Source organism: Ranitomeya imitator, chromosome 5 (assembly GCF_032444005.1).
Source record: "Ranitomeya imitator isolate aRanImi1 chromosome 5, aRanImi1.pri, whole genome shotgun sequence".
NCBI classification, from domain to species: domain Eukaryota; kingdom Metazoa; phylum Chordata; class Amphibia; order Anura; family Dendrobatidae; genus Ranitomeya; species Ranitomeya imitator.
In genome coordinates this window covers 144,768,462-144,795,710 of record NC_091286.1, presented here as the reverse complement: position 1 = coordinate 144,795,710, position 27,249 = coordinate 144,768,462, and the positions used below count along the sequence as shown (strand labels likewise).

At 41.7% G+C, this 27,249-nt stretch overlaps 1 protein-coding gene across 3 annotated transcripts in view; it reads right to left on the bottom strand.

The window, feature by feature from the left end:
* Nucleotides 1-25,825, bottom strand: part of RGS17 (regulator of G protein signaling 17) — a 189,753-nt gene extending 163,928 nt beyond the window's left edge. For all 3 annotated transcript variants that reach the window (XM_069769193.1, XM_069769194.1, XM_069769195.1), the window contains exon 1: nt 25,617-25,825. The gene's annotated coding sequence lies outside the window, so the exon portion shown is untranslated. The remainder of the gene's footprint in view (nt 1-25,616) is intronic.
* Between the last annotated feature and the right edge of the window lie 1,424 nt (nt 25,826-27,249).

Below are 27,249 nucleotides of genomic sequence, written 5' to 3'. Positions count from 1 at the left end.
AGAAAAAGTTGACAACATTTAGAATAGGAAACAAAAAACCAAGTATATAACTCGAGAGCAGTTGTCACGTCCGGCACAAGTGTCAGGGTGGTCAGAGTTAGGCTGGAGTCACACTACAGCGAGATACGGCCGAGTCTCGCAAATTAAAAACAAGCTCTGGCACCAGCACTCCGGAGCGGAGCGTGCAGATCCATGTATTGCTATGCGGCCGCACGCTCCGCTCTGGAGTGCCGGTGCCAGAGCTTGGTTTTAACCTGCGAGACTCGGCCGTATCTCGCTGTGTGTGATCCCGGCCTTAGTAGTGCCACTCTGGCACTCGTGATTGAAATGTCTTAAGGCTCCACCAGTATTATAAATGATCTGTTGCATGAGGGTGGGAGCATTTCAGCAGCATGAATGCAAACCAGTCCCTTACTCTAATAACAGAAACTAAGAAAGTAATGTGGAATTGTTCTTATCTTACAAGGGTTGTGGAAAATGTTGAAAAATGCTGCCTTCATCTGTTCGGCAGGTCAGACCATTTTCATATCACATGTGTAATTTTTGCAGTTGAACACAGAAAATTTGGAGGTCCTTAACTCCTTCATGACCCCAGCTTTTTTCGGTTTTGCGTTATCGTTTTTCGCTCCCCTCCTTCCGAGTGCCATAACTTTTTTATTTTTTCGTCAATATGGCCATGTGAGGGCTTATTTTTTGCAGGACAAGTTGTACTTTTGAACGACATTATTGGTTTTAGCATGTTGTGTACTAGAAAATGGGAAAAAAATTCCAAGTGCCCTGAAATTGCAAAAAAAGTGCAATCCCACACTTATTTTTGTTTGGCTTTTTTGCTAGGTTCACTAAATGGTAAAACTGACTGGCTCTGTTCTTTCTTATCTAAGTGCTAAAAAAGATTCCAAAGGTTGCTAAAAAAAAAAAAAAAAGCGCAATTTTCCGATACACGTAGCATCTACATTTTCCGTGATCTGAAGTTGAGTGAGGGCTTATTTTTTGCGCACCGAGCTGACGTTTTTAATAATACCATTTTGGTGCAGATACGTTCTTTTTATTGCCCGTTATTGCATTTTAATGCAATGTCGCGGCGACCAAAAAAACCCGTAATTCTGGTGTTTACATTTTTTTCTCGCTTCGTCGTTTAGCGATCAGGTTAATTCTTTTTTTCATTGATAGATCGGGCGATTCTGAACTCGGCGATACCAAATATGTGTAGATTTGATTTTTTTATTGTTTTATTTTGAATGAGGTGAAAGGGGGGTGATTTAAACTTTTATTTTTTTTTTCGTATTTTTTTTACTTTTGCCATGCTTCAATAGCCTCCATGGGAGGCTAGAAAATGGCATAGCCTGATAGGCTCTGCTACATAGAAGCGATGTTCAGATCGCTCCTATGTAGTAGAATTGCTGCATTGCTATGAGCGCCGACCACAGGGTGGCGCTCACAGCAATCTGGCATCAACAACCATAGAGGTCTTCAATAGACCTCTGGTTGTCATGCCGATGCATCGCTGACCCCCGTTCACGTGACGGACCCCGGATGGCCGGAAGCGCTAGTTAAATGCCACAATCATCAGACTGCACTGTTCTCCTGTTATCAAAACCTCAGTTAATCCAGGGCACGTGACCAGAACTGTCCTTCTGCCTCCTCCAATTGAAAAACGCTTCAAATAGGAAAGCTGTTCTTCAAATGGAAGAGGCTGAAGGACAGGTTTGAATAAAGATGAATAAAACTTGGCACTCAATGTGAGAAGAAAAAGCTTCTTAATTTATTGATGCATCCAGACAAACAAAACTGCTAAACGTTTTCGGTCTACACCGGACCTTCGTCAGAGCGTTTCTTTGACATTGACTATGAAATATATAAATAAATATAGTATCACATGATGCAGAAGTACATGTCAAATAATGCAAACAAGAGTGATATATACTAGTGAATTTAGCACAAAAATATATACGTGATGCTCCATCTGGTTAAAGGAACATGTGTCGGAGAGATGAATCTATCCAGAAATCCAGAAAAACAGGTGCTCCGTGCGTGGTGGAGATCTAGTCCGTGCTGAGTTGCTGGATAAGGGAAATAACAATAGTGCTAAGGATGGAAGAGCGCTGATGATGGTGTGGCCAAAGGCAAATAGATGCCTCGCTCAGTGAGGGAAATGAAAAAGGATACATAGCAAATATGCACTACTCAAATGGTTAAAGGCCAGAAAAAAGACACAATATGCGCCTTCGGAGAGAAAATATAGAGTTGCTTAGTGGTAGATCTAACGTGAAGACCTAAAACGATAAAGAATGAGTGAGAGCGTGCATATGTACATAACTGGGTACACAAGGAGTACAGAAGTAATGAAAAAAACCGGAACGAGGAAAAAAAAGGGAAAAAAAGGAGAAGAAAAGAGAAGAAAAAAGAAAAAAGGCAGTAGTGAAAGAGGAGAGCGTGAGCGAAATGGGTCCTGGGAGAATAGAGATGAGGAGAGAGACACACGTGTATAGTACCTGAAGGTAAAAGAGCAGGGGCAACCACAGCCAATATATAGATACAAAAACCAGAAAAGTACACCAAAGAAGAAGTAGATATAAAATGCCTTTATTAAATATAGACGGCAAAGAACATATAAATAAAATTATATAAAAGTGACAGTGTGCGCACAAAAGGACAAAAAATTATATTTTACATTTCAATATATAATAAAAAAATATAAAAACAAGGGAAATGAAAAAGGCTGACCTAAATAAGTCCTTATATTGTAAGGTCGGTGTAACCCCTAGCAGCGTATAATAGAAAATTTTTTTGAATACAAAGTTAGTGGTGGTTAAAAAAATATATATAATAAATAGTAAAAATAAAAATAAATATGAAAAGAGCCTTAAACATGAACTATATTCATGAAGTAATAAGTGCAAAAAAAGGGGGACGTATAACCCAGATTATGAGGTGATAAAACTCAATCAATGCCACTCCATAAGAGCCAAAAAAGATTATAATAAATATGTGTTATGGAGTTATATAAAAAAGTGCTATGTGCAAAACTAACATTGAGGAGATGAGAATAAAGCTCTGTAAAGTGCTCGTATAAAGGGAAATGTGCAAAACCGCAAAGTGAGCTGGATGCACCTGATGATAGTGTGCACAGAAATGATCAGTCCAGCCACAGTCCGTACACCGGTGTACATTTACTGAAACACCGAGTGTGGCTGCAAGTAGTAATCCAGCGAAGAGCCCACCATACAATGTACAAATAAGCCAGGGAGAAACACACAATACCTTTGATCAAATAAATGGGGTCAGCCGAGTCCCTGTGTAACGCACCCCGACGCGCGTTTCGGATTTAACTCCTTCGTCACTTTTATATAATTTTATTTATATGTTCTTTGCCGTCTATATTTAATAAAGGCATTTTATATCTACTTCTTCTTTGGTGTACTTTTCTGGTTTTTGTATCTATATATTGGCTGTGGTTGCCCCTGCTCCCTTGATAGTGGTTCGGTTCACGTTTTCCACAGAACACTGGTCAGATATTAACTATTATCTAAGTTTTTGCTAATTGTGGCACAGGTATAAGAAAAACAGTGTTTGGTGTATCTGTGGCCCCTTCTGAAGGTAAAAGAGCAGGGAGGTAGGTAGGTACGTACAGAAGGAAAGCAGGGTATGTAAAAAAGGAGAGAACTACCTGGATATGGAAGCTAAAATGAATGGATGAGCGTCAGAACAAAGTGCACATACTGCAGCAGATGCTAAAAGAGACCAGACATGAGAAAGAAGGGGTTAACAGGAATAAAAGAACATAGGTGCTACATAGTAGTAACGAGTAAGCCTGCTAAAGGCAGAGAGAATATATACCTGAGGATCGGAACACACTTAAATATGGAGCGCCATGGAAAGGATCAGAGCCTAGTGGGGATAACGGCGCTGTGGAGACAAATGTATCCGGGTAAACGAATTCAGTGAAAATAGATACCGCAACCCCCACTGGTGATCAACATCTCCTCGAAATCTATGGACACCTCACAACTGACTTTACTCCAGAAAGGCTTATCTTTCTGTCCTACATATAAGTTCAATTCTTTTGAACTTAATATGGATCTACAGATGTTCTTTCCTAATCCCTTCGTTTACGTGTCCATTTCTCTATTCAGCCACCTTCAGGTGACCCTCCCTCACAGGCGGGTCAATCTCTCCTTGGCCTTCGGGGTTTGGGCCTTCGCTCCCCAAGTTCCTTTATGCCTCCAAAAAATAGTCCACCGATTGAGACTTTCATCTCTCTGGTGGAAAGGGACATTGATGTTTTCCATCGAGATTTACATTGTGGTAAATTCCATTTTCACACCAACTTAGCACCATCTGAGAAACTGGCCCTAGATCAGCTGTCTGCTGATAAGACACTTGTGGTTAAACCAGCTGATGAGGGTGGGGCAATAGTGATTATGGATAGGACAGATTATATGGAAGAGGCTTATAGACAGCTTAATGACTCTGATATATACAGAGCCACTTCACAAAACCCTCTCAACAGCATTGCCCAGAAAATTAAGATCCTACTTGAATTCCATGAACAGGAGGGCACTATAGATAGCAAGCTCAGGACTTTCCTTACCAAAACTGATCCTATTACTCCTATCTTCTATCTTTTGCCCAAAATTCATAAACGTTTGTTTAAACCACCCGGGCATCCTATAGTGTCCCTCACTGACTCCATTCTATCCCCTCCAGCTATAGTATTGGAGAAAATCCTTACACCTTTGGTCAATGCTACCAGCTCCTTTATTCTAGACACCAATGAATTCCTTGGACTCATTAGGGCTCTCGGCACTATCCCTTCCTCTTCACTGCTAGTCACCTGGGATGTGAGCAGCCTATACACGTCCATAACACATGAGAAAGGTATACTAGCTGTAGACAGACTCCTTAATGAAGCGGGCACCCATGTTAAGATACGCCGCTTCTGCATGGACCTCTTAAACCTGGTCCTTAGAGAGAACTACTTTATGTTTGAGGACACTTTCTACATTCAACAACAGGGCACCGCGATGGGCTCGCACGTAGCGCCCCCGTATGCCATCGCCTATATGTCATCCTTCGAGAAAGACTTTGTGTACACCCACCCTCTATTCCAAACCCACTCGCGCATATGGCGCCGCTACATAGATGACATATTTTGCATTTGGGACGGCCCTGTTGATTCACTCATTTCTTTTGACAAACACCTGAACAACGTGTGGCCAGAATTAAAATTCACTTTGCAGTTTAACATGGACTGGATAAGCTTTCTGGATACCCTGATCTGTAAAAATGATGGTGGTGAGTTATCTATTGATTCATTTTCGAAACCCACTGACAGGAATAGTGTCCTGCATTACAATAGTTGCCACCCCCCCTCGATTAAAAATGCCATCCCCAAATCACAATTTCAACGTATAAACAGGATAGTCTCGGATGAAACCACTAAAAATACCAGACTCAATGAAATGCAACAGAAATTCTCTAATAGGGGTTACCCACAAAAAACACTACTCCAAGCTAGACATTCTAGTGTTTCCAACACGGCTAACGACAATACTAAACGTATTCCCTTTGATAGCACCTTTCACCCCTTTTCCAATGTTGTACAATCCACCATCAGGCGCCATTGGGGTCTATTGCAAAAGAGTTACCCTACCATTCCCGAGTTTAAATTACCCTTTTTATCCTGTTTTCGCAGGGCAAAAAATCTACGGAACAGGCTAGTGAAGGCGGATGTGGGTTCTAGGAGCACTATATCTAGACAAACTTTTCTACAGACACAAAAACAGGGCACCTTCCCCTGTCTCGGTTGCCTCCAGTGTAATAACGTCCAAAAAGGTTCCAAAGTGTTTCATCCTCACACGGGCCAGGGCATCCCTATCAAGGGTTACTATACATGCAATTCCTCATACGTAGTATATCTTATCAAATGTCCATGCGGTCTTGCCTATGTTGGGGAAACCACCCAACCCATTAGGGATAGGGTCTCACAGCATAAATCAACCATTCGCTGTAATAAAAATCATCTGCCCCTTCCATACCACTTCCACCAAAAGAACCACAATATTTCGCAACTGAGGTTCCAGGTTCTGGAACAAATTGAACCTAATAGGAGAGGTCTTAATGGGATTAAAATCCTTAAAAAACGGGCTTTTTGGATCTTTACCCTTCAGACCCTAGAGCCAAAAGGTCTCAATAGGGAATATGATGTATCGGCCCTATTGTAAATTGTTGTTTATTGTTGTAAATTGTTGTTTATTATTGTACATTATGTTTTGTTTCTGTATACTAATTGGCTTTTTTCTTTTTTTTTTCCTCCTTTAGAATCGCTAGATTTCACTATACTCACTACACTGGGCACCATTTTAGCTTCCATATCCAGGTAGTTCTCTCCTTTTTTACATACCCTGCTTTCCTTCTGTACGTACCTACCTACCTCGCTGCTCTTTTACCTTCAGGTACATGTGTGTCTCTCTCCTCATCTCTATTCTCCCAGGACCCATTTCGCTCATGCTCTCCTCTTTCACCACTGCCTTTTTTCTTTTTTCTTCTCCATTTTTTCCCTTTTTTTTTTCCTTGTTCCCGTTTTTTTCATTACTTCTGTACTCCTTGTGTGCCCAGTTATGTACATATGCACACTTTCACTCATTCTTTATCGTTTTAGGTCTTCACGTTAGATCTACCACTAAGTAGTGCATATTTGCTATGTATCCTTTTTCATTTCCCTCATTGAGCGAGGCATCTATTTGCCTTTAAATGCCAAAGAAGAAAGTGGAGCGCACTCCTCAATACGGACGAAGAAGTAATCTTTATTGAGACATCTTACAAGGAAGAGCGGACGGGAGAAAAATGTGTTCGGGAAAGAACGGGACAACAGCTGTTTCGCGCAGCAAGCGCTTCAACAGGTCCTATCTATTTGCCTTTGGCCACACCATCATCAGCGCTCTTCCATCCTTAGCACTATTGTTATTTCCCTTATCCAGCAACTCAGCACGGACTAGATCTCCACCACGCACGGAGCACCTGTTTTTCTGGATAGATTCATCTCTCCGACACATGTTCCTTTAACCAGATGGAGCATCACGTATATATTTTTGTGCTACATTCACTAGTATATATCACTCTTGTTTACATTATTTGAGATGTACTTCTGCATCATGTGATACTATATTTATTTATATATTTCATAGTCAATGTCAAAGAAACGCTCTGACGAAGGTCTGGTGTGGACCGAAAACGTTTAGCAGTTTTGTTTGTCTGGATGCATCAATAAATTAAGAAGCTTTTTCTTCTCACATTGAGTGCCAAGTTTTATTCATCTTTATTCGACGGGGTGGACACCCTACTTGAGCACCTTCAATCTCTACATCTATCGAGTGCCGTGTTTTCTAATAGTAGTGAAGGACAGGTTTGGTCATGGTCTACTCCACCATCAACTGTGATACTGAGAACCAGAGCGCAGTGCAGTTTGAGGAAGGCTGTCAACAATCGGTGACATACAGTGGGTACGAAAAGTATTCAGACCCCTTTAAATTTTTCACTGTTTGTTTCATTGCAGTCATTTGGTAAATTCAAAAAAGTTCATTTTTTCCTCATTAATGTACACTCGGCACCCCAACGTGACTGAAAAAAACAGAAACGTAGAAATTTTTGCAAATTTAATAAAAAATTAAATATCACATGGTCATAAGTATTCAGACTCTTTGCTCAGACAAGTCACATGCTGTCCATTTTCTTGTGATCCTCCTTAAGAAGGTTCTACTCCTTCATTGAAGGCCAGCTGTGTTTAATTAAACTGATAGGACTTGATTTGGAAAGGCACACACCTGCCTATATAAGACCTCACAGCCCACAGTGCATGTCAGACCAAATGAGAATCACGAGGTCAAAGGAACTGGCCAAGGAGCTCAGAGACAGAATTATGGCAAGGCAGAGATCTGGACAAGGTTACAACACAATTTCTGCAGTACTCAAGGTTCCTAAGAGCACAATGGCCTCCATAAACCTTAAATAGAAGATGTTGGGACCACAAGAAGTCTTCCTAGACCTGGCTGTTCAGCCAAATTGAGCAATCGTGGGAGAAAAGCCCTGGTTAGAGACGTAAAGAAGAACCCCAAGATAACTGTAACTGAGCTCCACAGATGCAGTAGGAAAATGTGAGAAAGTTCCTCAAAGTCAACTATCACTGCAGCCCTCCACCAGTCGCGCCTTTATAGCAGAGTGGCACGACGGAAGCCTCTCCTCAGTGTAAGACATATGAAAGCCTGCATAGAGTTTGCTAAAAAAAACACACGAAGGACTTCCAGACTATGAGAAGTAAGATTCTATGGTCTGATGAGAGGAAGATAGAAGTCTTTGGTGATAATTCTAAGCGATATGTGTGGAGAAAACCAGGCACTGCTCATCACCTGCCCAATACAATCCCAACAGTGAAACATGGTGGTGGCAGCATCATCCTATAGGGGTGTTTTTCAGCTGCTGGGACAGGAAGACCGGTTGCCATTGAAGAAAACATTATTGCAGCCAAGTACAGAGATATCCTGGATCAAAACCTCTTCCAGAGTGCTCTGGACCTCAGACTTGGTCGAAGGTTCACCTTACAACAAGACAATGACTCTAAGCACACAGCTAAAATAACAAAGGAGTGGCTTCAGAACAACTCTGTGACCATTCTTGACTGGCCCAGCCAGAGCCCTGACCTAAACCCAATTGAGCATCTCTGGAGAGAACTGAAAATGGCTGTCCACCAATGTTCACTATCCAACATGAAGGAACTGGAGAGGATCTGCAAGGAAGAATGGCAGAGGATCCCCAAATCCTGGTGTGAAAAACTTGTTGCATCATTCCCAAGACGACTCATGGCTGTTCTAGCTCAAAAGGGTGATTCTACTCAATACTGAGGAAAGGGTCTGAATATTTATGACCATGGGATATTTTTAGTTTATCTTTTTTAATAAATTAGCAAAAATGTCTACATTTCTGTTTTTTTTTCAGCCAAGATGGGGTGCAGAGTGTACATTAATGAGAAAAAAATGAACTTTTTTGAATTTACCAATTGGCTCCAATGAAACAAAGAGTCAAAAATTTAAAGGGGTATGAATACTTTCCATACTCACTTTATAATAAGAAAGGGGGAGAACCTGTACCACAAAATTATATTTCAAACACAGTTGTTGAAATTAAGAAAAACTAATTGGCAAATAAACTGTATTTTCTGGTTGAGTATCACTCAGAAAATCAGCATTCAGATTTTGTGTTGTCAGTCATAACACCTGCACTCTTTTACCATACTAGTGCATTCAGTTTTTGAAGTCGTACCAGGTTGCAGTGTACATTACCATGAAGCAATGAGGTCATGTACCATTGTGATGCCTGTCTACCCAAAGATTTAATGCCTCGTTCAGACATCAGTGAATTTTCTGGTACACCAAAAAACAGACCAATTTTCATCTGTTCAGAAACATTTGGTTAGTTTCTCGTTTTTACCATCAGTGTTTCATCAGTGCATTTCACATATGGAAAAATAAATAAATTACAAAGTTTCTCCTATTCATTCATTGCAATAATAATCACGTAAAGTACACAGGCTATACACAGGCTATACACTGATGCCATGCGTGTGCTGTCTGTGATTTTAACAGATCCATAGAATTAAATGGGTGGTTTTGATCTGTATGACTTGGGTAAATGTTATATCCATGAAAAATACAGAACACATACATGACTCCTAGACGTCTGAATGAGGCCTAAATTAGTGTCAAATTTGTAGTTGGATTTATATTATTTTCATACTAAGACAGAGCAGGGCAAACTATGGCCCAAGGGCCACATCCAGCCTATTGGCTGTTCCTATCCATCCCACGGATCGGGACAGCAAGAGGGCTAGAAGCAGTGACCTGCCCAGCTTCGTCTCGATTTCCCTGGTATCTACATCCTCGGCATGCAAATATCGGTGAATGTAAGAAGGTACAAGAGGTAGCCATTGGCTTGATCTTCCACCATTCAGCCTGTGAGACTGAGTGTATTAGTGCAATAGGTGCAATGATGTCATTAGATCACACCTGCTGTGGGCCTCAGTGTGCGGAGCAAAGACCGGAATTGGGAGGCGGTGGAACGGGTTCAAGATGAGTAGTGTTTGTCATTAACGTGTGGGGCCATCAATATGTGTTTGGGGCCTGTGGTGTCATACTGTATGGGTTTCATCATAATGTTTTAGAGGGCTGTGAGGAATTATACTGTGGAGGCCATCATAATGTGTTGTGAAACTGTGGGTGGAACCATGGGGCTATGATATTGAGTTGGAGGATTGTGGGGGACATCATACTGTGTGAGGGTGATGATACTGTGGGGAAACATACTATGTGGGTCATCATTCTGTGTTTGTGGACTGTGGGAGTAGGTATTCTGTGTTTCGAGGACTGTGTTGGTCATCATTCTGTGTTTGAGGGACTATGGGAAATAATACTGTGGGGCTTCTCATTTTGTGTTTGTGGGACTGTGGAGGTCATTATTCTGTGTTTGGGGGCTGTAGTGGATCATACTGTGTTTGAGGTGAAATCATATTGTGTTGGGGGCCAGCATTCTGTGTTTGAGGGCCATGCCGGATCATACTGTGAGGGGGAAAGTAGGAACCATTTTACTGTGTATATGAAGCTGTGGAGGCCATCATACAGTTTGGGTGCTGTGGTGACCATCATAATGTGTTGGGGCTATGAGGGATCATGCTGCGACAGTGATTATTATGTATACTAGATGGAGGCCCAATGCCATCGCATCGGGAGGGCGGTATTGTTACGATGGGGGCAGGTTTTGCAGCGTTGTCATTGGCATACTTTTTAGGAGGAGCCATGTTCGCGTTTATATTTGCTTTTTAAAGGGGTTTTCCCATGATCGAAAGTTCATGTTAAAAATGGTCTGTGTCTGACCGTGTACCGGACATACCACAGCTCCTGGGCAGGGGAGGAAGCAAAAGACAATACTGTCATTACAGCAGGAGATCGCAGAGGATACATTTTGTGAGGTAAAATATTGTTTAAAAATAGTCAGTGAAATATTTTATCTGACAAAGTGAATCCTCTGTGATCCCCTGCTGCAATGTCAGTATTGTCTTTTGCCTGCTCCCCTGCCCAGGAGATGTGGTATGCTCCGTACACGGTCAGACACAGAACATTTTTAAGATGAACTTTCATTCGTGTGAAAACCCCTTTAATGTGACCGGCTTCCTCTGCCTGTAGACATGTCGCGTATCTGTCCCCGCCTGTGCAGAATTTGTGCAGGCACAGTAAATCAGACCGTCGCCATCTTTGTGCAGACAGAAAGCGGTGGTCATATTAAAACTGTGTATGCGCACCTCCTGTACAAAGATGGTGGTGGTCAGTGAATCATTCGGCTGATCCCGGCGGTGACGTGTTCACGACGGTGTTGAGCAGGTGGAACCGCACAAGAGGCTGCATACGGCGTATACAGTGTGTGTGGCGCGGACGGGGTATACAGTGTGTGTGTACGGCATATACAGTGTGTGTGTGTGTGGTGCATACGGCGTATACAATGTGTGTGTGGTGTGTGTGTGGTGCGACGGTGTTCTGGTGTTACCGCGCAAGAGGCTAGTACCACCAGCAGTTTCCATATTGAGACACCCATCACTTAGGTGTCCCAATATCGCGGTCGATGAACTTCCGCCGCTTTGAATTCTGGGATCTGGATGGAACAGGATGTGAAGACATAGTAAGTACATATTAAGATAGGGAGCTGTAGGGGATCATACTGCGTGGGTGTCATCATTCTGTGTGTAAGATCATACTTTTTGGTGGGCAGTGGGAGTCATCATATATTGCATTATCTGTACTATTAGAATGATAATTAGAAAGGTTTGAGATATTATTCTGTAAGCACCCTAAGGAAGTATTTTGGAAGAACTGTATGTTACTATTTTTTGGCAATGATGAATGGTGGCATTATTTGTAATATGTTTCATTTTGTTTAAGAATTCTGGGCTCAAAATAACTGTCTCATTAAATGTTTCAAAATAATTATTTTATGCCTCTTTATCAATGCACAAGGGGCATCTGGATCCACTCTCTATTCTGCTTTATTAACCCCTAAACCCCCAGGCCATTTTCCATTTTTGCTCTTTCGTTTTTTGCTCCCCTCTTTCCCAGAGCCATACCTTTTTTTATTTTTCAGTCAATATGGCCATGTGAGGGCTTGTTTTTTGCGGGACAAGTTGCACTTTTGAACGACACCATTGGTTTTAACATATCTTGTACTGGAAAACGGAAAAAAAATACCAAGTGCAGTGAAATTGTAAAAAAAAGGGCAATTCCACAATGGTTGTTTTTTTTTTTTTTTTTTACCATGTTCACTAAATGCTAAAACTGACCTGCCATTATGATTCTCCAGGTCATTACAAGTTCATAGACACCAAACATGTCTAGGTTATTTTTTATTTACATCGTGAAAAAAAATCCAAACTTTGGTAAAAAAAAAAAAAAAATGGTTCCATTTTCCAAGACCTGTAGCGTCTGCATTTTTTTGTGATTTGGGGCTAGGTGAGGGCTTATTTTTTGCATGTCGAGCTGACGTTTTTAATAATAACATTTTGGTGCAGATATGATCTTTTGATCGCCCGTTATTGCATTATATTGCAATGTAGTGGTAATCAAAAAAAAGTAATTCTGGCATTTTGACTTTTTTTTTTAATTTCTCAGGTTAATTATTTTTTTATATTGATAGATCGGACAATTCTGAATGCGGTGATACCAAATATATGTATGTTTAATTTTTTTGTATTGTTTTATTTTGAATGGGGCGAAAGGGGGGTGATTTGAACTTTTACATTTTATTTTGTTAATATATTTTAAAACTTTTTTTTTACTTTTTGCATGCTTCAATAGCATCCATGGGAGACTAGAAGCTGCACTTGTCCAATTGGCTCGGCTACATACAGTCGATGATCAGATCACCTGTATGTAGTGTGGAGATCAGACTGAACTAAAGGAATCCATCTTATCTTCTTCCTGAGAAATCTCGCTTACAACAAGATACATTTCTGCTGACTTGACATTTCCTTTTATGGAAGTAATCATGTGTGCATTCCTTCTTTCAATAGCAGCCTTTCATTCACCTTCCAGATGATGTAACTTTCTACTGATAAAGACTGGTATAGATTGTTTATGTAAGAGATAGTGAAATATGAGCGCTTGTGCGCATGTCTGTAAAAGAATAATTCTTTCTATATAAAGGGAGGGCAAAGCCCAGAGAGAGAGATGTGCTCCTGGGCTTCCCCTGTACATGATCACACAATACCTTGTTTGCGTGTCATTTACTTAGGATCCCTACCTCTAGTAAGCCAGGGACTGAGAAGGACTTAACATTTCTTTGGCGCACCGAACAGGGACCCGAGATGAGAGTATTTGCTCGAGATTCACCTGCAGATACGGACAATGGAGATCTGGGATAATGGACGGAAAATGAACTGAAAAACCTGGCCAGGTAAGAGACATTATTAGTTCTCTTTTATCTGCCTTGTATTATCCGAAAGATCTCTATGAGCCGTGTCACGCTGGGTTAGTCTAGTAGTGAGTAGATACCTATAAAACTTGGGTTACTATATTGTATAGATTTATGAGTCCTGTCCCTGGCAGTGTGTGAACAAGTGTGAAGGTTGTGGTATGTTGTGAAAGAAGAGCAAAAGTGCGTAGAAAAATAAGCCGAAATAGTTGGGGTATAAGCCTTATACACGGAAGTCAGCCTAACTGGGTCATGTGGTTGCGTCCTTTCGGGGAGACCTCCGCCCATGCTTGACTCTCATTTAAGTGCTCAACCTCCTTCATTTCTGGATAAGGTTTGATAGAATGAGCCCAGGACGCGGGTCCATGAGCCTGGGACAAGTATGCTAACTGACACAGAAAGTTTTGTGATCTGTATGGTGTTGCTGGGTCTGTTTGCGTGCATAATAGCACTTAAGTACATTCTGCACATTAGAAAGAATGGAGCAGATCAGCCCTTCAATATTTTAGCTCCCTAGGAGAGAAGGCAACGAGACATCACCTAGGATAAGTGATTGTCCAAACGTCACCTGGGGTAGAAATAGCTAATATTGAAAGAAAAAAAAAAAAAAAGAAAAATGGGAAATAAACAGACAAAAAAACCGTCTTAGGACAAGTGGAAGCAGCAGATATCATACAGGAAAGATGTGGGAAGACAGTCAGAAGTCAGATTAGAAGGGTAAGAGAAAAATTGGGAATTTCAGAAGCACTTATGTTCAGTACAGAATGGGAAAAACTGAGTAAAGAACGAGGTGGAATTATCAAAGACAATGGGTGGGAAGAAATCATACACTGTATGATAGAGGTCTCAAAAACAGCTAAAGAGGAGAATTGGAAGTATGATCCAGACACTTCCAAATGGATTATGGGGAAGGGAAAAAGTTGTGACATAATCCCACCACCTTACCTAGATCCAAAAGCCCAATCATTTGTACCATCTGGAGGAGCAGAAGGAGGAAAACAATTTCCAGCCTTGTATCCCAATCTTGGTGGGGTAGGAGGATGGGTATGTTCACACTGTGGACAACAAAATCCAGATTGGAGAAATGATTGCCTAGTCTGTGGTACACCTAGACATGGCGCTGTACTTGCCCCTGTTAGGGTAGTACCAAGACCCTTTAGGGAACCTGGTGCTGACGGGGTAATGGGAACTAGATATCACCAGACCCGACAGTATTTTCCTTGGTCCCCTGCTGAAGGTATGTCCCTCCTGCATAATGCGCCTGATCCCACTCAATATCCCATCCGATTTGCACAATACATACAACAAATCATGCAGACTCATGCTGGGGTCTGGGCGGACGGGGAAGAATTATGTAGAATGAAAATGTCCCCCGGACTTTTTCAGGAATTATTGACACACCTACAGCCCAATAGACCAGTGGCAGAAGGGGGTGCCTTACAGACAGAAGCATCAGGTACCCAGTTCACAGAGGCATTAATAATTTTCATGAGAGAAAAACAGAGGGAAAGGGGATCTACGGGTGTGATTATGCAGAAATTTGGGCAAAGTATTGAAGAATATAGTCAAGAATTAGAAAATAGCTTTAGGGATGAAGGATTGGATTTGACTGATGCTTCAGTAAGGAGACTTTTTACAAAACAATTAATAGAGGGGCTAGATCCGAAAATCAGAGAAAAATTTAAATCCTCTACTCCAGATTGGAGAACAATTGAACAACCAAATATTGTGAAACAACGATGTTTAGGAATAGTCATGGATATGAGAGAGAATCGTAAGCCTGTTAGAATAGCACAAGCTAATACAGGAGGAAGAGTGAGACACAACTTTCCTTGCCACTACTGTAAAAAGCCAGGTCATTTCCAAAGAGAGTGCAGGAAGAAGTTGGCAGATATAAAGTCAGGCAAATTTGTTCCCAGAAATAACCCTCCCCAAACGGACAACCAGCAGAAATCTACCATCATAGATGGTCCCATACCAGATTCAGATTGACTCGATGTGTTACAAACTTCCCTACCAGCTAGAAGACCTATGATACAGGTGAATGTGGGGGGGAGAGAGATTCCATTTTTGATAGATACAGGTGCAACTTCCTCAATTTTGAATCAAGATTTTCTTCCGAATCCGGAAGATATTTCAGAACAAACAACTTTTGCTGAGGGTTATGATGGGGTAATTCGAACACTGCCATATACTGTGCCCCTAGAGGTCTCATTAGGACCTAAATGTTTTGCATCCAGATTTTTGTATGCCAGAGGTGCCCCAACATGTTTGTTAGGAACTGATGTCCTAAAGAAATTAGAAGCTAACATCAATTTTAGGGAAGATGGCACAGTTATACTGACTATCCCTGATGATGCAGAAACATTAGAACAATATGTTAGAATTCAGGCTTTTGAGGATTATGCTGAAGAAAAAGAGTACACCACAGATCTAGACCTCTCAATGGTCCCAGAAACACTGTGGGCACAGGGTGACACTGATGTGGGATTATTGCATATCTCTCCTGTAAAACTATCTGTGCAACCAGGAACTGTTCTCCCACAGCTCAGACAATACCCTGTGAGTGCCCAGCAGGAACTAGCGATTACAAAACAGATAGAGGGATATAAAGAGAAAGGAGTTTTGGTAGAGATACAATCACCTGCTAACACTCCTCTGTATCCAGTCAAAAAGAGAACTCTTGATAAGAGTTCTATGCCCAAATATCGTATGGTACATGATTTAAGAGAAATAAACAAAGTTCTAGATCCAATCACCCCAGTTGTACCCAATCCTCATACGTTACTATCACAGATACCAGCCAGTTCTCAAGTATTTACTGTAATAGATCTTTCAAATGCATTTTTCTCGGTTCCTTTACACCAAGATAGTTGGCATTTGTTTGCATTTACATTTAAGGGCAAACAGTTGGCGTGGACACGCCTTCCACAGGGAATGATACACTCCCCTACTCTTTATTCAAATGCCCTACAAACAGTCCTTCAGAGGTTTGAACCCGAACCACAGGTAGTAATTTTGCAGTATGGGGATGACCTACTACTTTGCTGCCCAGATCTAGAAACTGCAGAAAGGTCCACTGTGAGTTTACTATGTTTTTTAGAAAAAGAAGGGTGTAAAGTGAATAGACAAAAGCTACAAGTTTGTCAGACCAAAGTGGTCTTTCTAGGTCATTGCATTTCTCAAGGTAAAAAGCATCTTACACCACAAAGAACTGAAGCAATAAGACAGATGAATGAGCCTAGAAATCATAAACAGCTACGAGCATTTTTAGGAATAGTGTCTCATTGTAGACAATGGATTATACATGCCAGTCAACTAATGCAACCACTGTATGACTGTGTAAAAAGTGAACCTTATTTGTTGACAAAAGAAGGTCAGATTTCGTTCCAACAATTAAAAGATGCCCTTGTTTCAGCTCCAGCGTTAGGGCTACCAGACTACACCAAACCGTTTCAGCTTATGGCTGCAGAAGTTGATTCCCATGCTACAGGAGTTCTTACCCAGAAGCATGCAGGGAAACAAAGACCAATTGCATATCTTTCAGCAAGGTTAGATCCCGTAGCTAGAGCAGCGCCAACCTGTGTACGTGTAGTTGTTGCTGTCTCACTATTGTTGGACAAAGCATCAGAAATTGTCCTAGAGTATCCACTCACAGTTCAAACTACACATGATGTTTATGGGATATTAAACCAGGTCCAACCAAAACACATTTCCATGGTCAGACATTTGCGGCTACAGTGTTCTTTGTTGCTCCCCTCTACTATCACATTTGCTAGGCTTCAGACTCTCAATATAGCTACACTGCTACCTCTCGAGTCTGAAGGGGGGAATAAGGACACTGATCCACACGCAAATTTTTTCCCTACAGACACACATGATTGTACAGAGCTCATTTTACAAGAAACGGTAGGCTTACCCAATGTATCCGAAACACCACTTCAAAATCCAGATTTAGAGCTGTTTATAGATGGTAGTAGGTTTGCAGATGACACAGGTAACTTCCATACAGGGTATGCAGTTGTGTCAGAATCTGAAACTCTCAAAGCAGAACCACTTCCACCGAAACAGTCTGCACAAGAAGCAGAACTAACAGCATTGATTGAAGCTCTTAAAATAGCTGAGAACCAGACAGCTAATATATACACTGATTCTAGGTATGCACATGGTATTGTGTTTGATTTTGGAGTAATCTGGAGAGCTAGAGGTTACATGACAGCGTCAGGACAACCTGTAAAACATGCTTCTCTGATCAAACAGATCTTAGAGGCTGCACAAGAAACAAAAGAAGTAGCAGTAATCAAGGTAGCTGCACATGTGAGACTCGACACTAGGGAATCTAGGGGAAATGATAGGGCTGATAAAGCAGCCAAAGCAGCAGCTGTCAAACCCTTACAACAGGTTCATACTGTAAACCCCACAGAAAATACTGAAGATAGACTGAGACAAGCACAGGAAGATGCAGGAGAAGAGGAGAGGGACAGGTGGAAAAAGGAAGGGGCAGAAGAACAAGCAGGAATTTGGAAGAAAGATGGACTAATATGTCTACCTAGAGCCTGGTATCCGATTGTAGTTGGTGGACTGCACCACCCTACTCATGTGTCTGCAAATGCAATGACACTACTGGCAAAGCAAGTCTGGTTGGCTCCAGGTTTTGGCAACTATGCAAGAGACTATTGTGCTGCATGCGCTATATGCCTGACACATAATCCCGGACAGACAGCAAAGACCCCTATGAAGCACCACGTCCGACCTCTCTACCCGTTTCAGCGATTACAAATAGACTTTATCCAGCTGCCAAAAAGTAATGGGTATGAGTATGTGTTGGTATGTGTGGACATGTTCTCGGGGTGGCCAGAGGCCTATCCAGTTCGGAAGGCTTCAGCTAAAAACACTGCTGTAAAGCTAGTTGCCGAACTGATACCCCGTTACGGTCTCCCTGAAGTGATCGAGTCAGATAGGGGTACTCATTTCACTGGAGAAATATTTCAAAATGTACTGAAAATGTTGGGTGTTGAAAGTCAGTTACACACTCCGTACCATCCTCAAAGTTCTGGTAAGGTAGAACGTATGAATGGAACTTTAAAATTAAAAATACAGAAAGCCATGGCTGAAACAGGAAAGCCTTGGACAGAATGCCTTCCACTGGCCCTTTACTCAATACGCAATACCCCAAGGGGTAAGACTAAACTGTCTCCATATGAAATTTTGTTTTGCAGGACTGCCAATTTAGGATGTTATTTTCCACAGCAACTTGTGTTAAATATTGAGTCATTGACTTCTTATGTGCAAAATCTTCAGAAACAACTAACTAAGGTGCATGCACAAGTTTTTGCTTCCCTTCCAGATCCTGACAACACAGAAGGAAGTCACAAGTTGGAACCAGGTGATCAAGTCTATGTAAAAAGACACACCAGAAAGGCTCTAGAACCAAGGTTTGACGGACCCTTCCAAGTCCTGTTGACAACACCTACATCAGTCAAGCTTGAAGGAAAGGCATCATGGATACATGCAAGCCATTGCAAGAAAAGCAGTATAAACTCATGATATTGATGTTAATAATGATAACCTCAACGGAGGCGTGGGATAGACTGAATTCTCTAGCCCCTTTGAACAATAGATTCGTACAACATCATAGAAAATTAGTGCATGACTTGTTAAACAATACACAAACCCTGACAGATTGTTGGATCTGTACCCATTCGCCGGTATCAGCCACAAGTATACCTTTTCTAGCAGTTCCCGTATTAGCAGAAGAAATATTCGCTTGGCCTAATTGTTCAGACAACCTGGCCAACAACCAAATTGGTAATGCTAGGCTGTGGAATACTACAATCGCCATACCAATTGTGGGATGGGTAGAATTTCCTTGGTGGCAGGGTAATCTCTCAGGGAGTAACACACATCTACAATATTTAGCATTTAGGGGAGGAAAATGGGTACCTAGAAATAAGACTGGATTAACTAATTTAGGACAGGTCCCCACAGAAAATCTACAGTTTAGTTTCAGTACAACCGTCCCCCCCTCTGATGCTTTCAAACCTGTAGTATTGGAAAGATACATACATAATAGAAAATGGAAACATTCTAAATTGTTCCCCCAAGGTGATGCAAACAGTTGTACAAGTAAGCTGGGGAACCTGGTTTGTAATAAATCCAATGAGTATATCAAAGGAATGCCTGTATGTGGGAATCCCGCAGCCGGGTACTGTAGCCCCTTGGGACAAAAACCCTCTTGGTGTATGCTTCAGAATGTATCTAGATTTGTGGACTTGGCTCACAGATTGGTATTGCAGCACTCAGCTCTATGGGATCTGCCTGAAGGTACATTTTGGATATGCGGAGAAGGAGCATATAAATGGCTTCCCGTAGGTATAAAGGGTACTTGTACATTAGGACGCCTAACCCCGGCTACATTCATAATTTCAAATAAACAAGTGAATATGCAAGCCGTGCCCAAGCACACACTGTATAAAAGAGCTGCAGATAACTCACCACGTCCCTCGGGGAGGCCACATATAGTACAAATGGGAATTCCCAACAAAATTGCTAGTACCATTTTTATTTATCCTATGTTAACACAGATGTGGGATAAATTAGTTAGAGCCACGGATTATCTAGATGATCAGATCTGGGATATATTGGATATACTAAACACTAGTATAGCTGTACAGAATCAGCTTATAATAGTCACTAACCAACATACCCTGGTATTGGATTACCTAACTGCCTCACAAGGGGGTATGTGTCAAATCATCGGACCCACCTGCTGTCATTATATAGACCCGAATAGTACTATGAGTATGAGATTTAAATTAAAGGACGTACAACGACTCAGGGATCAGTATGACAAAGACAATGACCAGAATAAGGATAGCTGGTGGTCAGATACCTTTTCTTTTCTTAACCCAGCCAACTGGTTCAGAGGAATCGGTGGGTGGGTTGCTGGGATTATGCAGAGCATAATACATATAGTTATGATTATTGTAGTCATATACGTACTATTCCAGATTGTGCTCAAGAGTATCTCAGTATGCACAGATAAACTTTGTGTAATAGATGCAAGAGTATAAAGTTTTTTTTCCTTCTTCTCTTATGTTATCCTTTGCTAATACTGATTATTGCGCTTATTTTGCTATCCCTTTGTAATATCTGTACTTATTGCAAAACAAAGAAAAGGTTGCGAGAGTTAAACGGAAGAATTAATACTAGATTTGATTCTCTTATTGAATACAAGCATGTACATGTGTAATACCAAATAAAGGCTTTGTCTTTGGCCCTGTGGTAATAAAATAAATAAAAGAAAATGTCAAAGGGGGGAATTGTGGAGATCAGACTGAACTAAAGGAATCCATCTTATCTTCTTCCTGAGAAATCTCGCTTACAACAAGATACATTTCTGCTGACTTGACATTTCCTTTTATGGAAGTAATCATGTGTGCATTCCTTCTTTCAATAGCAGCCTTTCATTCACCTTCCAGATGATGTAACTTTCTACTGATAAAGACTGGTATAGATTGTTTATGTAAGAGATAGTGAAATATGAGCGCTTGTGCGCATGTCTGTAAAAGAATAATTCTTTCTATATAAAGGGAGGGCAAAGCCCAGAGAGAGAGATGTGCTCCTGGGCTTCCCCTGTATATGATCACACAATACCTTGTTTGCGTGTCATTTACTTAGGATCCCTACCTCTAGTAAGCCAGGGACTGAGAAGGACTTAACAGTAGCAAAAATGGTCACTTGCTATGAGCGCCGACTACTGGGCGGCGCTCATAGCAATCCAGCAGTGACAGCTATAGAGATCTGCTGGAGACCTCTGATTGTCGTAGCAACCCATTGGTGACCCACAATCACGTGACGGGGTCACCAATGGGCGGGATTTCCGGAACGCTTGCCGGAAGAGCGAGTTAAATGCTGCTGTCAGAGATTGACAGCAGCATTTAATGGGTTAACAGCTGCAGGTGGATTGAAGTTCCACCTGTGGCTGTTAGAGGCATTTGTCAGCTGTTGAAAACAGCCGATGTGCCACATCAAAGGGAGGGAGTCCGATGTGGGTGTATTATAACTAGGGATGTGCGAAGGTGTTATCCCAGCATGCTCGTGTGCTAACTGAGTGACTTCGGTGTGCTCGAATAATATGTTCGAGTCCCTGCGCCTGCGTCTCACAGCAGTTTGACAGCCATAACACAAGCAGGGATTGCCTGTTTGTTAGGAAATCCCTGCATGTTTTGTCGCTGTCAAACAGCCACGAGACATGCAGCTGCGGGACTTGGACATATGTTTTGGGCACTCCGGAGACACTCGGTTAGCACAGGATCATGCTAGGATAACACCTTATCTGATCACGTTCACTCATCACTAGAAATAACTAGAAACCATATGGGGTAAGTACGTTGCATGGAATCTTCGGAATGGTGGGTCACTCTTTCTTTTTAGCCGTAAAAAGCACAAGTGGTGACTGGAATAAGGTACCCATATAGGTCTATTTACAGAATCTTAAAAATAACCAGACTGCGCCCCATGTGGCTTGTGTTTCAGCTCTATATATATTTTTCTGCCCAATGATGACAGAAGTATTCTAGGACTCAGCTCTATATATACTCATTCAAATCAAAATAAAGTAACGGCATGGAGGTCATCCAGTCCACCTTTACTGGACCAATCAGTTCTCATAATGGCTCTGAAGCAGAATGCTGCCTTTATTTTACACAGTGTAGAGTTATACTGCAGCATGAACCTGTGCGTGAGCCCGGAGATGAACATTAGTGGAGCGTTCAGGCCCTGCACCATATGCAACACTTATGAATTTTGCATACACTTTTGTGAACCCTAGATCTCTGGGACAAAGATAAAATATTGTGAGCGATGTCGTACCGCCAAAATCCTTCTGTATGAAGTGGGGTGTTTTAGTGAAGTGTTGAGCTCCCGCAGACCAGACAACATTCACAATATTGCTTTATTTCGGGTTTGTTTCCTTCCCATAAAAAAGTAAGAATGGATCCTAAAGAGAGCAAAAGAATGACATAAGAAGCTTGTTAAATCAGTCCAGATTTAGCGGATTACTTACTGATTACTGTGATGAAGTTCCCACTGCTGGAAGACCCCTTCGTAATCAAAAAATAATTTATTATCTTTTCCACCAATGTCTGCACTGTGTCACCTTGGTGGTTACATGTTATAATTATTGTCACATGTCGGCTGCAGCCAATCAGCGGCTGCGGGTCGGATCTTCAGCTCTGTACACTGTGTAGTCGCTGCAGCTGGTTGCTGCAGATCAGCTCCTATTAAAGAGAATTGGAGGCGATCTGCAGTGCCTGTCAGCGGCCAATACACACTGTTCCGCTACACACACAGTTACATTCACATACCGCTAGCGGTGATAAGAACTAATCATGAGGATGCTGAGTATCTTATACTACTCTTCAGATAGGTCATCAATCAAGAAGTCATGAAAACCCCCATGAAATCTGTCACTAGCTTTTGCCACCTAATTGTAAAGCAGCATAATGTAGGGGCAGAGACCCTGATGCCAGTCATGTGTCACTTACTGGGCTGTTTGCTGTAATTGTGATAAAATCACTGTTTTATAAGCAGGAAATTATCATTAGAGGACTAGTAAATCTGCTGTATTGTAGTCCTTCATATTCATGAACTCTGTATAATCCTACCCCCACCACTGATTGGCAGCTTTCTGCCTATGCACAGTTTATACTGAAAGCTGCCAATCAGTGGTGTGGGCAGGGTTATACAGAGCTTAGCATTGAGCAAACTGATAGATTTACAGCAGATAAAACAGTGATTTTATCAAAATACAGCATTTAACCCATAAGCGACAGATACCTGGAATCAGGTTAAGTTCATACATGCTCCACCTTCACAGGGAGAAAATGTGTTGGACGCGGAGCTGTTATTTCCCATATATTACCAGATACTCCTCAACTTTATCAATGGAGTATGTGTGCAGCTGTTTGTGTCACGTGAATGATCGGTTTCCTTCAAGAGATCTGTTTTTCTGTTCCATAAAAGCATGACTCCGGCGATTACTTTAAAATGTCACCGCTGGAATGGTGCTTCTAATCTAAGGTCCTTGACCTACTCTTATACTCACCTGCCGGCGTCTTCACCGTTTATTACCACCGCTCCAGTCAGTATGAAGACCATAAAACGTATTTGCAGAATTTCATTTTTTTCACCATTTCATCACACTTGGAATTATTTTTTCTTTTTATAGGGGAGGGGGGGGGGGATTTCAGTACAACGTTTGGTGAAAGGGATGGTGTCATATAACTCACTCCGAAAAAAAAAAAAACTGTCATAGCACCACTAGGTCGAAAAAAAAAATAAAGTTATGGCTCTTAGAAGAAGGGGAGGGAAGAATACAAATTTAACAACAAAAATTGGCTGAGGAATCAAGGGGTTAAATCTGTCCCCAGGTTTTTCATATTCTATCTGAGAGCAGCATGATGTAGTGGCACAGACCCTGATTCCAGCAATATGTCACTTACTTTACTAGGTGCTGTAATTTTCATCTGCTGCAGATCTTTAAAGGGTTTGTGCTACCCCATTGAGAGTAGTGTGATTTAGAGGCAGAGACCCTGATTCCAGAGATACGTCACTTGCTTGCCTGTATGATGTCATTTTTTCTTTACTGCAGATCTGTCAGTTCTCTCAATGTTGAGCTCTGACTACCCCCCCCCCCCTCCTCACCACTGACTGACCGCTTTCTGTGTACACTGTGCATAAGCAGAAAGCTCCCAGTCAGTGGTAGATGTGGGGTTGTATAGAGATCATGAATATGGAGGACTACATTGCTGCAGGTTTGCTAGTCCTCTAGTGATAATCTGCGGATAAAATGACATTTTATCAAAACTACAGCAAGCAGCCCAGTGAGTGACACATCACTGGAATCAGGGTCTCTGTCTCTACATCATGTAGCAAAAACCTGATGATAAATCCCTTTAAATAGGTTTTTATGGGCCTTGAGGTACGTTGGGGTCCAATTTCCATTATAATCATTGCGTATAGAAGAGTGAACTGATCTGCTGTGACACAGAATATTATGGTAAAACCAATCCTATAGTTGTTGGCATTGATTTGTTGCACCCTACAAGACCTAATAGCGGGCAAACTGCAAATGACCAAAAATCCGATCAGTATCATGAGATGTTATATACTATGTCATGCTGATATTCTGAAGGCTACCACATCCCACCTGACTACATGGATACATGTACAGTGCTCTGTATGTGTACATTTCATCCTCATCTTCACAGCCAGTCATCAGCTTTATTTATTCACCAGCTATCATCTATAATGTAGCCCTGATGAAACAACACGCCAGCAATCTGTAATGACTGTATGAAATATCTATGGAGTAACAGGGAGGCAGATCTGGAGTATTTACCAAACGTCTCTCAATATTTACATGGGGAACGCTGTTGTGCAACGATCATACAGGGATTTGCCAACATAGTAGATCCAGTGGGCGTTCCTCTGGTTTAATTGCAATGCATTACAGAAGACATAAATACTATGTATCCCCCTCCCCCGCTCACTAGGAAATCGACAATGACCTTAATTCACCGTGAGAGCGGGGCATATACAGGCTATTGATCCCCCCATAGTTACAATATGTCGCCTTTATCTTCCTATAGGACCACAACATCTGTATGGTGAATATATAGAGGGGAATATTAATGTTCTTTATTCTATTCCATACACACTATATTTTTGAGTTTCCCCTACATCCCCGCCTCTCCTCCTCCTCATCCACCGCCTCCAGTTCTCACGTTTTGATAATGTTTCCTGATGAGGGGGATTCTGAGCCCCCTTTCTCCCCTCCCATAGCTGTTGCAGCTGCTGCTGGAGTGATGCTGGAAATCAGGTACTGCACCAGCAGACCACTGCACAATCCAGGGGTCCCAGGAAGCCCCCCGGGGTCTGCCTGTGCTATGCAGGATGATGGGGGGCAGGCTGCAGCAGAGGACATGCTGCCATTAGCCACTTTGCATTATTCTGAGATTCCTGCCATTCCTCACACAGCTTTCTATAACGAGGACATAGAGAAGTGATGGTGAAGGTGGACGCCACTGCTATGGGGGCGCTCTTACCACTGCCTGTGATGGGGGCTGCCGCAGCTGCTGACAAGCTGTCCAGGAGAGGCTCTTCTGCTCTCTAGCCGAGGTGTATCGCTGCCATCCGCCCAACTTCAGCACCCAGCCGGCAGAAAGAGAGGAACCGAGAAAAGAGAGAGAAGCATAGAAGATAGAGGGAGTGAGAGAGTGTGAGAGAGAAGCCGAGGAGGGGGAGAGGACCAGTGACGGTGTGCGCCTGCGCGACCAAGCAGCAGGGGAGCAGCAGAACATCCTCTGCTAGAAGGTTACAACCATTTCTACACATCCTCTCCCATTCAAAGCACTTCTGTAGTGCAGGTTCATTCCGAGCCCCCCAGTGTCAGGGAGCCTGCTCCCCCCGACTCCGAAGGAGAATCCTGGACCAGAGTGTAGGCTGAGCTGAAGCAACAGGAAAATGGATTGGGGGCGACCCACCCTTTCACTGCCAGGAGCTGTTCTTACAGTTATGATTATTGTATTTCTGTTCATCAGCATCACAGATAGAATCACAGATAGATCGATAGAATGGACTATGCACTGGCCGTATATATACACATACACGCCAGAAAAATCTTTACAAGTTCGACCAAACCACAAAATATTAACATTCCAATGTTTTATTGTGGATATTCCATTATAATTAGTATTTCGTCATTAATTCATTTGTACTAATTAGTATTTATATTTTCCTAAGTTAGTTTTGCGATTAGACAGGTTTTGATCTTCTCCCGCATTGTGTGCACTTTTAAGAAGTGAAATCATGACGCCGATTTTATATGTAAAGATTTTTTTTGCTGGCACTGTACATATATACATAAAGTCATATCTGATCTTCAGAATATGCTAGAATAATTTAATTAATGTGTACACACCACACCCAAAAACACACACGCAACACACACACGTGCTCACATGTACACACACATACACATATATACATACACACATACATACATATACACACACGTGCTCACATGTACACACACACATATATATATACACACACACATCACACATACACACACACACACATATATATATATATATACACACACACACACATGTACACCCACATATACACACACATATACTGTATATACACACACACACCCATATACACACAAATATATACATATATACACACACACACATATATATACACACACACATCACACATACACACACATATATATATACACACACATGTACACCCACATATACACACACATATACTGTATATACACACACCCATATACACACAAATATATACACCACACACAGGCATTATTTCATTAGCTTAGCCCATATTTCTCTTTACAATTTATGTTCAGTCAAAACAGACATCAGTGGGGTTCACATACTAATTGTCCAATTTTGAAAATAACTGAATATGAAAACATTTTTGAGCAATTCTTACTACTACTGCAGAAAAAGACACATTTACATTTTTGAACAGTATGTCATTTTTCTTATCGTTTATTTTTTCATGATGTCTGCACTATTTGTCTTCTTTTAATGGAAGAATAAATGTGACCTTTTTACCAATAGAGGGGGCTTTTGCTGAGATTTGGGTCTTACTGAACCCAGGGACCTTTTACTGGAAACTGCACTTGATGACTCCATTTAGTTG